We start from the raw sequence: 10,411 nt of genomic DNA, 5'->3' as shown, positions 1-10,411 counted from the left end.
ATGCAGTCCATGTGCTATAAGTTGACCCACAATGCTGTATTTAAGAGGAAACTCCACGATTTTGACCTAATGACACGAAACGAATGGTGATTCATTTCCAAGATAGGATGGCTTGTGGCTTGGTGAGGAACTTACTCCTGCCAGTATTCCCATATATCTACTCTCGTCACTTTTGTTAATGACAGTGTTTTTGGGTTTAGAAAATGCTGTCTTGGGGGCTTTGTTGCATTTCTGCAATGAATCTTGTAGGTATTAGACATTGATTCCACAGACTGGCCGTGGTGAAGGGAGTTTTATTTTGTGGATGTGGTGACAATTCTTCTCAGCAATATGGACACCCTCGCATTTTCCCCATTATAATCCAATTACATAATTTTACCCACTGCCTGAACTGATTGATTGCTCTTTGGATAATTTGTATGTCCCACTCACAAATTGTTTTTTTCATCTTCCTTTTTGAAATCCGCAATTTGGTGAGCCCATTCAATCAAACCATTAACAAAGATGGTGAGTATTTAAGAGCCCACCAATGATCCTTTGACATTCCACGAAGAGACCCACAATCAATGTCATAAATCCAGGTTTCCTTCTCTTTATTGTATTCCATTTGGTGGAAGCTTTCATCACAAATTGCTGAACAAATTTCCTTCATTTGAAGTATCCAGTTTTCAGTGGTTTGTTTTGGTTGGTACCCGATAAGTGCTTTGCTCTTGAACGGTGTTACCGTTAATAAAAGTAGATTTAAAAAAAAACACAGCAATCTGGTCGGACAGATAAAACTGTTCTACCTCAGGATTCAGGCATTGCCTTTACAAAAGTTTGGGGGCCTTCGAGGGTGAGACAGAAACTCGCCTTGAGAGTTTGGGTGTGAGGACAGCAACATGCATTTCTGAAAGTGTTTGTAAGGTCCTTTTGTAATTGTCAAAGTACAGTCGCTATGCTCCAACGCAACGTAAAATGGTCGAGTATATTTAAAAAGCGATGATGAACAACTTAAATCCAAGAATGATTTTTTTCAGGTGAACTTATTTTCAGTTCCGATTACAAACAGCAACAGTTAATTATACAAATGAATGTTTCAAAGCATTTAAAATATAACACCCGCTCTGAAAGTGCGGATGCAGTCCCAGCTAAAAGTGACTTGGAGGCATTTCCTGTCTCACCGGGATATCCCGGGATATCACTAACACTTTCCCAGATATTCCTCATCCTGGCCCCCTCTCAGTCTGACCCGCTCTGTTTACAAACTCCCCTCCCTTTCGGAAATGACAAAACGCGTCACTTTCCCTGAGACACTTTCACTTTGGAGCGAATTGACACGAGGTTCATTTCCAGGGAGAATCTGACATGGACACTATCCCGGGAGAGAGAGCAGACAGAAACGATGAAAGGGAAGGGAACGGGATCACTTTCGGAGTCGGATTCGGACCAGATCTTGATGATTTCACTCCGACTCTGAAAATGGTTCCAGAATCCCAGCGGGAAATGAGAACCTTCCTCCAGTGAGGGAGCGGATTGTGATCCAATTGAATGTGAGCGGAGACAGGGAGCAGCAGCCGGTGAGCCAGGCCTGTGAGCCGGGCTCCCTGTCATCTCCAACCCGGGATGTGGGAACGGGACAAGCGCGATGTGAACACACCGGGACACGGGGGATTCCCGCAGTCGGGGGTCTCTATAATCCGGATTAGGACATCCAGCCCCCAATACACAGCCTGACTCCCCCTGCCCCAAGTACAGAGCCTCCCTCTACACCAGCTCAGTGCCCGATGATCTGAACACACTCAACATTCCGCTGCAAACCGAGCGCTGCTTGCGATTTTCCAGCCGGGATTTCCCAGCAGCTGCTTCCGGACTCTCCAGCTTTTCGATTCCTTACCTCAGAAAGAAACCGCACCAACTCTTGATCTCCCCGCAGCTCCTGCAAACTCCCTGGAAGCGGTTTTCACTTTTCGAATGTAATGTGCCCCATTCAAACCGCCAGTTTGGCAGTGCCAGTGAGAGCAGCCAGCAGAGCCCAGGCTCACACTCACAGCACTCGGCAACACAGGCGCCCGCTCCCGGATCCGAATCCGCTCCGATTGCACATTGACCGCTTTCTCAGCTTCCACCTCGGTGCTACCTTCTGGCTGGGTGCAGCATGGCTCTGGGGAGGATTTGGAGATTTTGGACGGTGCTGGTGTTGTTGTCCGGGACCCTGAGTCTGGGCTGTGAGAGGCTGCACTTACAGCAAGTTCTCAGCACAGAGACTCTGAGCAAACTGCATGAAATGGTGAGTTTCAGTTGATCCACATTGAGAGGCAAACGGTTTTGACTTGTCTCGTCAATGAATCATAAATTATTGACTTACAGATGCAAACAATATAAGAATGCCGAAATAGTCGCTTCAATTGTGCAGGGATCTGGTGAGGCCACATCTGGAATAGTATGTACAGTTAGTGATCTTATTGGAGGAAGGTTGCAATGTATTTTAAGTAAACTGCCATGAGATATTACAGAGAGGTTTTCCCCGAGTAATTCCTGAAATTGTTTCAGAAGGAAACGTTGGTCAAGGCTCGGCCTGTGTCTGCTGGAGCTTAGAAGGGGAGGAGTGGACTTGACTGAATTGAGTGAGGGGTTTGACTGTGTCCCGGGACAGGGGTGTACGTTCGGGCCGAGAACGGGAATGGGGTGTGAAGGTCGCTTTGTTCAGTTTGGGGATCTGGTGTCGGGAGTAGAACATTGGGGGTCGACACGGATGGACGCACGAGGAGCAGCACCAGAGGCGGGATCTCACTCCCTGTCTTTGGTCTTGACAGGTGAGAGGGGAACATGATTTTCCATGGTTTCCCGGTGTCTGGCACAAGGGCTCCATGTTTAAATGTAAGATCAGGTGCATTCCAAAGTGGTGAACGATTATGGTTTGGTTATGCATCAAAAGTTAATCTCGGGGTCAAATATAATCCCCAGGAACAAATGGTCAAGGGTCGGGATCACAGGTTGTCAATGAGAGGGGGAAGGGTGAGGTTCAATGGAGTGAGTGACAGGGAAACATTTTCCTGCGTCTGGGAATAAAAGGATTTGCTGCAGGCTTCTCCATGTGCAGTTAACGAAATTGTTGGTTGTGAGTGATGAATATGCAGAATGGTAACGTAGAGCTAATGGAGGGTTAAGGGAATCCTACTGTGGGAAAGTCGTGTGCCTTCACAATCCATGGAATCTGAGGCTGTATAATGTATGCTGTTCCCCTGGGAGCAGCATGTAGATGTGGAAGGGCCCATTGTCAGGCCATTAGGGACACCTGAGAGTGTGAGTGGGTGGGCAGGTTGGGGAGTCAAAAGATATGATAAACAATATCCTCCGGCTGCATAGAGGGACACCAGAATGGGAACAAGGGATTGCACTCCCAGTAACTTGGTATGTAAAGCAGAGAGACCGTGAATGACGAAGCTGCGGTCCATTCTGTCAAAGATTGCAGATGAGGCGAGAAAGAGAACAAATGTTTTTTCATATTTCCACCTAGATTGAGTCTTGTTTGTGCTTTTATTTAAAGAATAACCTATTGCACGAATCAAGAAACAATCCGTTTTCCAATAATATCAGGAAAGTTTGGAGATAACGGCTGATCTTTGAGCGCGCCTCGAGCTCTGGCTGTGATTTTCTGTCCGGGATCTTCCACTCGCTGCTTCAGGAATCTCCACCTTTCAGATTCCTTCCCTCAGACAGGGAGCACACAGGCTGTTTCTTGCTCTCCTACAGCTCGTTCAAAACTCCCGCAACCAGATTTCACTTTCCGAATGTCATGGCCACACCTCGCCAGTCCCTCCGCCGATATACACCGGCAGCTCAGGCAGTGGGAGCTCACAGCACCGTCCAGCCTCTCTCACACACAGAGGACTCGACACTTAAGGAGATCGCTTCGGCTTCACAAGCGGCTGCATTGTGACTCCTGGAGGTTGACTCAGTGAGAAAGGAACAGGTTTAGGAGTTACTCGAGATCAATTCCTTCCGCTCAGGGTTTCCCTCTGGCTCGGTGCAGCATGGCTCTGGGGAGGATTTGGAGATTTTGGACGGTGTTGGTGTTGTTGTCCGGGACCCTGAGTCTGGGCTGTGAGAGGCTGCACTTTCAGCAAGTTCTGAACACAGAGACTCTGAGCAAACTGCATGAAATGGTGAGTTTCAGCTGATCGGAATCTCACTGGGTCTGCTCCCGGCTCAGTGTCAGATCAGGGAGAAATAGCTATTAATTTTGTGTCGTTCCCGCTCAGTGATTCTCCAGGATCTCAGTTTCTGGGAGTGAATGTAACCGGGACTGTTCTCTCCTCTCAGGGCGGTCCCTTTCCCGGACACTGTTTAAGGCAGAGGTTCTCCCTGAAAACCAAGCCCTTGGACCTGGTGAAACTTTCGGATGGAGTGGGGGTGAGTTAAAACTCGATTCATTTTATTCAGACTGTGATTTTACTGAAAGTATGTGTGAGATTAACAACACGATCAGAGAGTTCACATCAGAAAATTGAACCGCAGCGATTTCTCCCACTGTGAAAATCTTTACCTCACTCACAAACTGTATCCCTGCAGGTTTCAACACTTCAAATCTCCTGACGTCTACTTCACCCCTTGATATTAGGTCAAATCCTCGACCGAGCTCATCCATCAAACCATTTCCCCAGCTCATCACAAAAACTATCTCTATCCACATTCCTTCTCAAACCATCTTGTTGCATTCATCGCACGCTTCCCTCTCACTGGCTTGACCTGGGTTTTCACAGTTTAGAACATCGAATAACACAGCACAGGAACGGGCCCTTCGGCCCACCATGTTGTGCTGAATATGACGCCAACCTTAACTGATTCCGTCTGCATACCGCTGGTCCATATCCCTCCATTTGATGTGCTTATCTAAAAGTCTCTTAAACGCCCTAATTGTATCTGCCTCCACTACCTCACTTCACTGTGTGTCCCAGACTCTTACCACTCCCTCTGTACAAATCTGCCCGCCACGTTTCCCTTGAACTGACCTGAAATGCATGCCTCTTCGTTTTGGACATTTCAACTCCGGGGAAAAAAAGTGTGACTGCCAACCCTACCTATGCATCTCATTATTATATACACTTCTATCAGGTCTCCCCTCAGCCTGCACCGCTCCAGAGAAAGCAACCCGAGTTTTTTAATCTCTCCTTTTTGCTAATTCAGGCAGCATCCTGGGAAACTTGTTCTGAACCCTCTCCAATGCCTCCACGTTCTTCCTGTAACGTGGCGACCAGAATTCAATGCAATAGTCTACCTGTGGCCTAACCAAAGCTGCAACTTGACATCCTGACTCTTCTACTCAATTCGCTGACCAATAAAGTCAAGCATGCCATACACCTTCTTTACCACCCCTCTACTTGCGGCCACTTTCAGGGTGCAACAGACTCAAGCCCCAAGATCCTGCTATACATCAATTCTGTTCATGGTCCTGCCAATAACAGTATACATTTCCTTAAGATTTGATCTTCCAAAATGCAGCACCTCACACTAACATGGATTAAAGTCTTTCTGCCATTTCTCTGCCCATATTTGCAACTAATGTATATTTTGTTATATCGTTTGACAAACTCCCACACTATCCACAACTCTATCAATCTTTGCATTGTCTGCAAACTTACTACCCCAGCCATCGACGTGTTCATTCAAGTCATTTATATATATCACAAACCGCATAGGTCCCAGTATGGATCCCTGCAGAATACCATTAGTCACAGATCTCCAGCAAGAAAATGTCCCACACGACCCCTCTGCCTTCTGTGGGCAAGCCAGTTCTGAATCCATGTGGCCAAGTCATCATGGGTCCCATGCATTTTAATCTTCTGGAAGAGCCTACCATGAGGCCCCTTGTCTAAAGCCTTATTTAAATCCATGTAGTCAACATCCACTGCTCTACCCTCATCCATCACCTTGGTCATCTTCTAGAAGAATTCAACCATGTTAATAAGGCATGACCTGTCCTGTATAAAGCCGTGCTGACTGCCCCTGCTTCAGCCACAGTTTCCCAAATGCCTGTTCGTCCTATCCCGAAGAAATCCCTCCAGTATCTTCCCAAACACTGATGTGAGACTCACCAATCTGTGGTTTCCTGGATTGTCCCTATTTCCCTTCATGAACAGAACAATAACATTACCTACTCACTGGTCCTCCAGACCCTCTCAAGTGGCTAACAAGGATGCAGAGATTGTGCTCAGTTCCCAGTAATGTCCTCTCTTACCTCTCTCAATAACCTGGGGTAGATGGTGTTGGTCCTGGGGACCTATCCACTTTTATGCTCTCCCAGAGACCCAATACCACTCCTTTCTTGATCTCAAAATGCGAAGCATATTAGCATGCACCGTACAAATCCAACTAACCTCCATATCCTTCTCCTGGGTGAATACTTTTGCAAATACCTCATTTAGGATCTCAACCACATCCTCTGCCACTGAGCCCAAGTTCCCTCCTTCATCCTTCCGTGATCCTCTCTTCTCCCTATTAATCCTCTTGTTTTGAATGCATGCATAGAATGCCTTGGGATTTTCTTTAACCCAACTTACCAATGTCATCTTACGGTCCCTGCTTGCTCTCTTAAGTCATTGCTTGTGTTCATTTCCTGCGTCCGTTATTTGATTTTAGATTAGATTACTTTACTTACTTACAGTGTGGAAACAAACCCTTCAGCCCAACAAGTCCACACCGGCCCGCCAAAGCGCAACCCACCCAGACCTATTTCCCTACTTTTACCCCTTCACCTTACACTACGGGCAATTTAGTATGATCAATTGACCGAACCTGCACATTTTTGGACTGTAGGAGAAACCGGAACACCCGGAGGAAACCCACGCAGTCAGTCGCCTGAGGCAAGAATTGAACCCGGGTCTCTGGCGCTGTGAGGCAGCAGTGGTAACCACTGTGCCACCATGCCCATTAGCTTCCTAAACCTCAGAGAGGCTTCATTTCTCTTTTGAAGAAATTTCCCTTACCTTGCCATCCTTCCTCCTTACTGGAACATGCCGGTCCCGAAATCTCATCAGCAGGCCTTTAAACAATTCCTACATGTGGATTTGCCTGCTTCCCAATTAACACTCCCTAGCATCTACCTAATACTGACATAATTTGCGCTCTCCCAATTTAGTATCTTTCCACAATGTCTAGATTTAAACTTTATTCACAGATATCTTAAAACTCTAGGAGTTGTGATCATTGTTTCAAAAATGCTCTCCCACTGAAAGGTCAATCTCTTGACCAGGCTCTTTAGTCAGTATAAGATCTAGAATGATCCTCCCCTGGTTAGACTACAACAGACTCTTTAAAAAAAACTTGATACATTTAATAAATTCATTGAAGAGTCCTGCTCTAAGGGAGTCCCAGTCAATATTGGAAAAGTTAAAGTGACCAGCTATGACATCTCTGCTTTTATTGCATCTTTCTATAATCTGCCAACATGTTTGTTCCTCAATGTCTCGGTGGTTGTTGAGGGGGTGGGTGGGCGGGTGTTGCACTAGTATAGCCCAATCACAGTGATTGCACATTTCTTATTTTTCAACTCTACCCATATTGTCTCAGCTTCTCACACTCACATTCCACAGTTATTGTAAGTTTCTCAAGTTCTCTAAATCGAACACACTCAAAGAAATTATCTTCCACTAACCCCCTATTCCCATTGCTTTCATAAATGAGACTACAGCACATCAGTGTGTCCAATTCGTGCCATGTCTATACTCTATTTGAGTTTTTCTTGTTTGTTTTTATCATTGTCATTATCTGTCCTGTCCACTCAAATAAATTGACTTGTTTCCGGTCAAGTGCATCTCCAATGTTCACTGCAGCACTGGCCACTGAATTGTGAGTTAGCACATTACCATTGAGCTGACGCAGAAGAATGTTCAGCAGGCCTGTCACGGAGAGTCATTTTGCCTCCTTAAAATCCAACTCTCGCACTCAACAAACAATCCCTCTCCTGCTATCTGAATCATTGCATCTGGGCTTCTGTTTCCAGGTCATGCCTGCTCTTTCACACTGTCTCTGATCTTTCTATGTCACGTCCAAGTCCACAATAACCAATATAATTGCCATACAGTAAATAGGTTTTTTTAACCTTGCCATGTCTTTTCCTGCTCTTCTAAGCAAGACTTTGCAATATTTCATTTTGTTCTTTGTAACAGCAACTTGAGATGAATTCAGTACAGACCAGGCAAAAGTCATGTTCTATTCACAGAAGACGTAAAAGACCACCTCCTTGTCTGTTCATTCTCTTCTCGAATTTTCAGCAAGCTCCCTCTCTCTCGTGACGTTTGATACCTTTGTTTTCTAAATAAAGTAAATTCAAACTACAGTTTCAGTATTCAGTCATTCCCTAGACACCACAGAGGAAATTATGCATTTCGCTTCTTTAACACCCTGTTTTCCTTGTACCAATCAATCTCCAAGCATTTTGTGTACCCTCATTTGTTTTGCTAGTTCTCCCACCTGATTGATCCTGTTTCCTTGTCTGAAGAACTGAATGTTAATTGTTCAGAATCAATCCAGTTTCATTGTGATTTCTACAATTTTAAGTTACTGAAACCTCCAACACTTTTTCCTCTGCCTCCAATGTACTTGTATCGAATCCATGGATTTAAAGTCTCGCATCGCTTATTTTTCATTGATCTGATCAAGTTTGATTTATATGTACTTTTGTTGTGGTTCTGTTCGCCGAGCTGGGAATTTGTGTTGCAGACATTTCGTCCCCTGTCTAGGTGACATCCTCAGTGCTTGGGAGCCTCCTGTGAAGCGCTTCTGTGCTGTTTCCTCCGGCATTGAAAGTGGCCTGTCTCTGCCGCTTCTGGTTGTCAGTTCCAGCTGTCCGCTGCAGTGGTCGGTATATTGGGTCCAGGTCGATGTGTTTGTTGATAGAATCTGTGGATGAGTGCCATGCCTCTAGGAATTCCCTGTAGCAAAACCAATGTAGTGTACAAAATCCCATGCAAGGACTGCACAAAACACTACATAGGACAAACAGGAAAACAGCTAACGATCCGCATCCATGAACACCAACTAGCCACGAAACGACACGACCAGCTATCCTTAGTAGCCACACACCCAGATGATGAGCAACAAGAATTCAACTGGGACAACACTACTATTACAGGGCAAGCCAAACAGAGAACAGCCAGGGAATTCCTAGAGGCATGGCACTCATCCACAGACTCTATCAACAAACACATCGACCTGGACCCAATATACTGGCTACTGCAGCGGACAGCTGGAACTGACAACCGGAAGCGGCAGAGACAAGCCACTATAAATGCCAGAGGAAACATCACAGAAGTGCTTCACAGGAGGTTCCCAAGCACTGAGGATGTCACCTAGACAGGGGACGAAACGTTTGCAACACAAATTCCCGGCTCGGCGAACAGAACCACAACGAGCACCCGAACTAAAAATCTTCTCCCAAACTTTATATGTACTTTTGCGAGAACCCTTTCAACATACTGAAACTAAGCATCTGTAATTTGAACATTTAATTATGATTTGCTCATTGTTTTATTTAATCTAACATGACCCCAAATGAACAGCACTTATATCCCTGTCCTAATCTTGTGTGTGTTGCACAGACTCAGGACAGGATTTAAATTATCCATCAAACCCTGCACCACATCAACAAGATCTATAGCATGAATCCGGGTTCAGTACCATGGGCCTGGGACAAGGTGGAAAACTTTCGTCTCCTCCTGGAGCAACAGCTGAGAGAGTTGCAAGACTGTCTGAGGAAACCAGGATCTGACCACAAGTTGAAGAGAAATGCTGCCATTCAACATTACTTCAGGAAACTGGAAAAGTTTCTCAAACACAAGGTATGACAATTCAGAACTAAGTGTGTAATTCCTGGCAAGCAATACATTTTTCAACACTTAATTTGACTCATTCTCAAATGCATTTACTTGAATATTTTACCTTTTCAGAAATTCAGTGACTGTTCCTGGGAAATCATCCGTGCTGAGACCAGAGCCCGTTTACAACAGTTACTTTTCATTATGGCACAAGTCAGCAAAAGAAACTGAAAAGAACATATTTACTACACACCAGAACAATGAATATTTATTTCAAAGACAATGTTGTGTCGCAAACATACAATGAGAATGTTAGTCGGATTATTTATTCTAATTCACTGTTATTTATTGTTGTGATATTTTCTTTTGATGCAATGTGAAAGATTCACTGTGTGTGCGGTCTGTTTTGGAATGTCAGACTGTCAAAGACATGTACTTGCACCACAGCAAAGTCTCAACCACATTGGCCTTGGCACTTATGAATTAGTATTTGCCAATCTTGTAAACCATGTCAGTTATTTTCATTTTTGTACTTTTATTGACATGCTATCTTAATTTATTGAAATGGTACTGTTTTATAGGATGTGTTATTTAACTTAAAGATGTTAATTTAA

General features: G+C 44.9%; 1 pseudogene; it reads left to right on the top strand.

Moving 5' to 3' along the window:
* Window positions 1-4,016: 4,016 nt before the first annotated feature.
* On the top strand, window positions 4,017-10,028 carry LOC140465585 (interferon alpha-F-like; annotated as a pseudogene).
* The last annotated feature ends 383 nt before the right edge of the window (window positions 10,029-10,411 follow it).

The sequence above is a fragment of the Chiloscyllium punctatum genome, chromosome 42 (assembly GCF_047496795.1).
Source record: "Chiloscyllium punctatum isolate Juve2018m chromosome 42, sChiPun1.3, whole genome shotgun sequence".
Taxonomy (NCBI): domain Eukaryota; kingdom Metazoa; phylum Chordata; class Chondrichthyes; order Orectolobiformes; family Hemiscylliidae; genus Chiloscyllium; species Chiloscyllium punctatum.
This window is presented reverse-complemented; position numbering and strand designations above follow the sequence as displayed.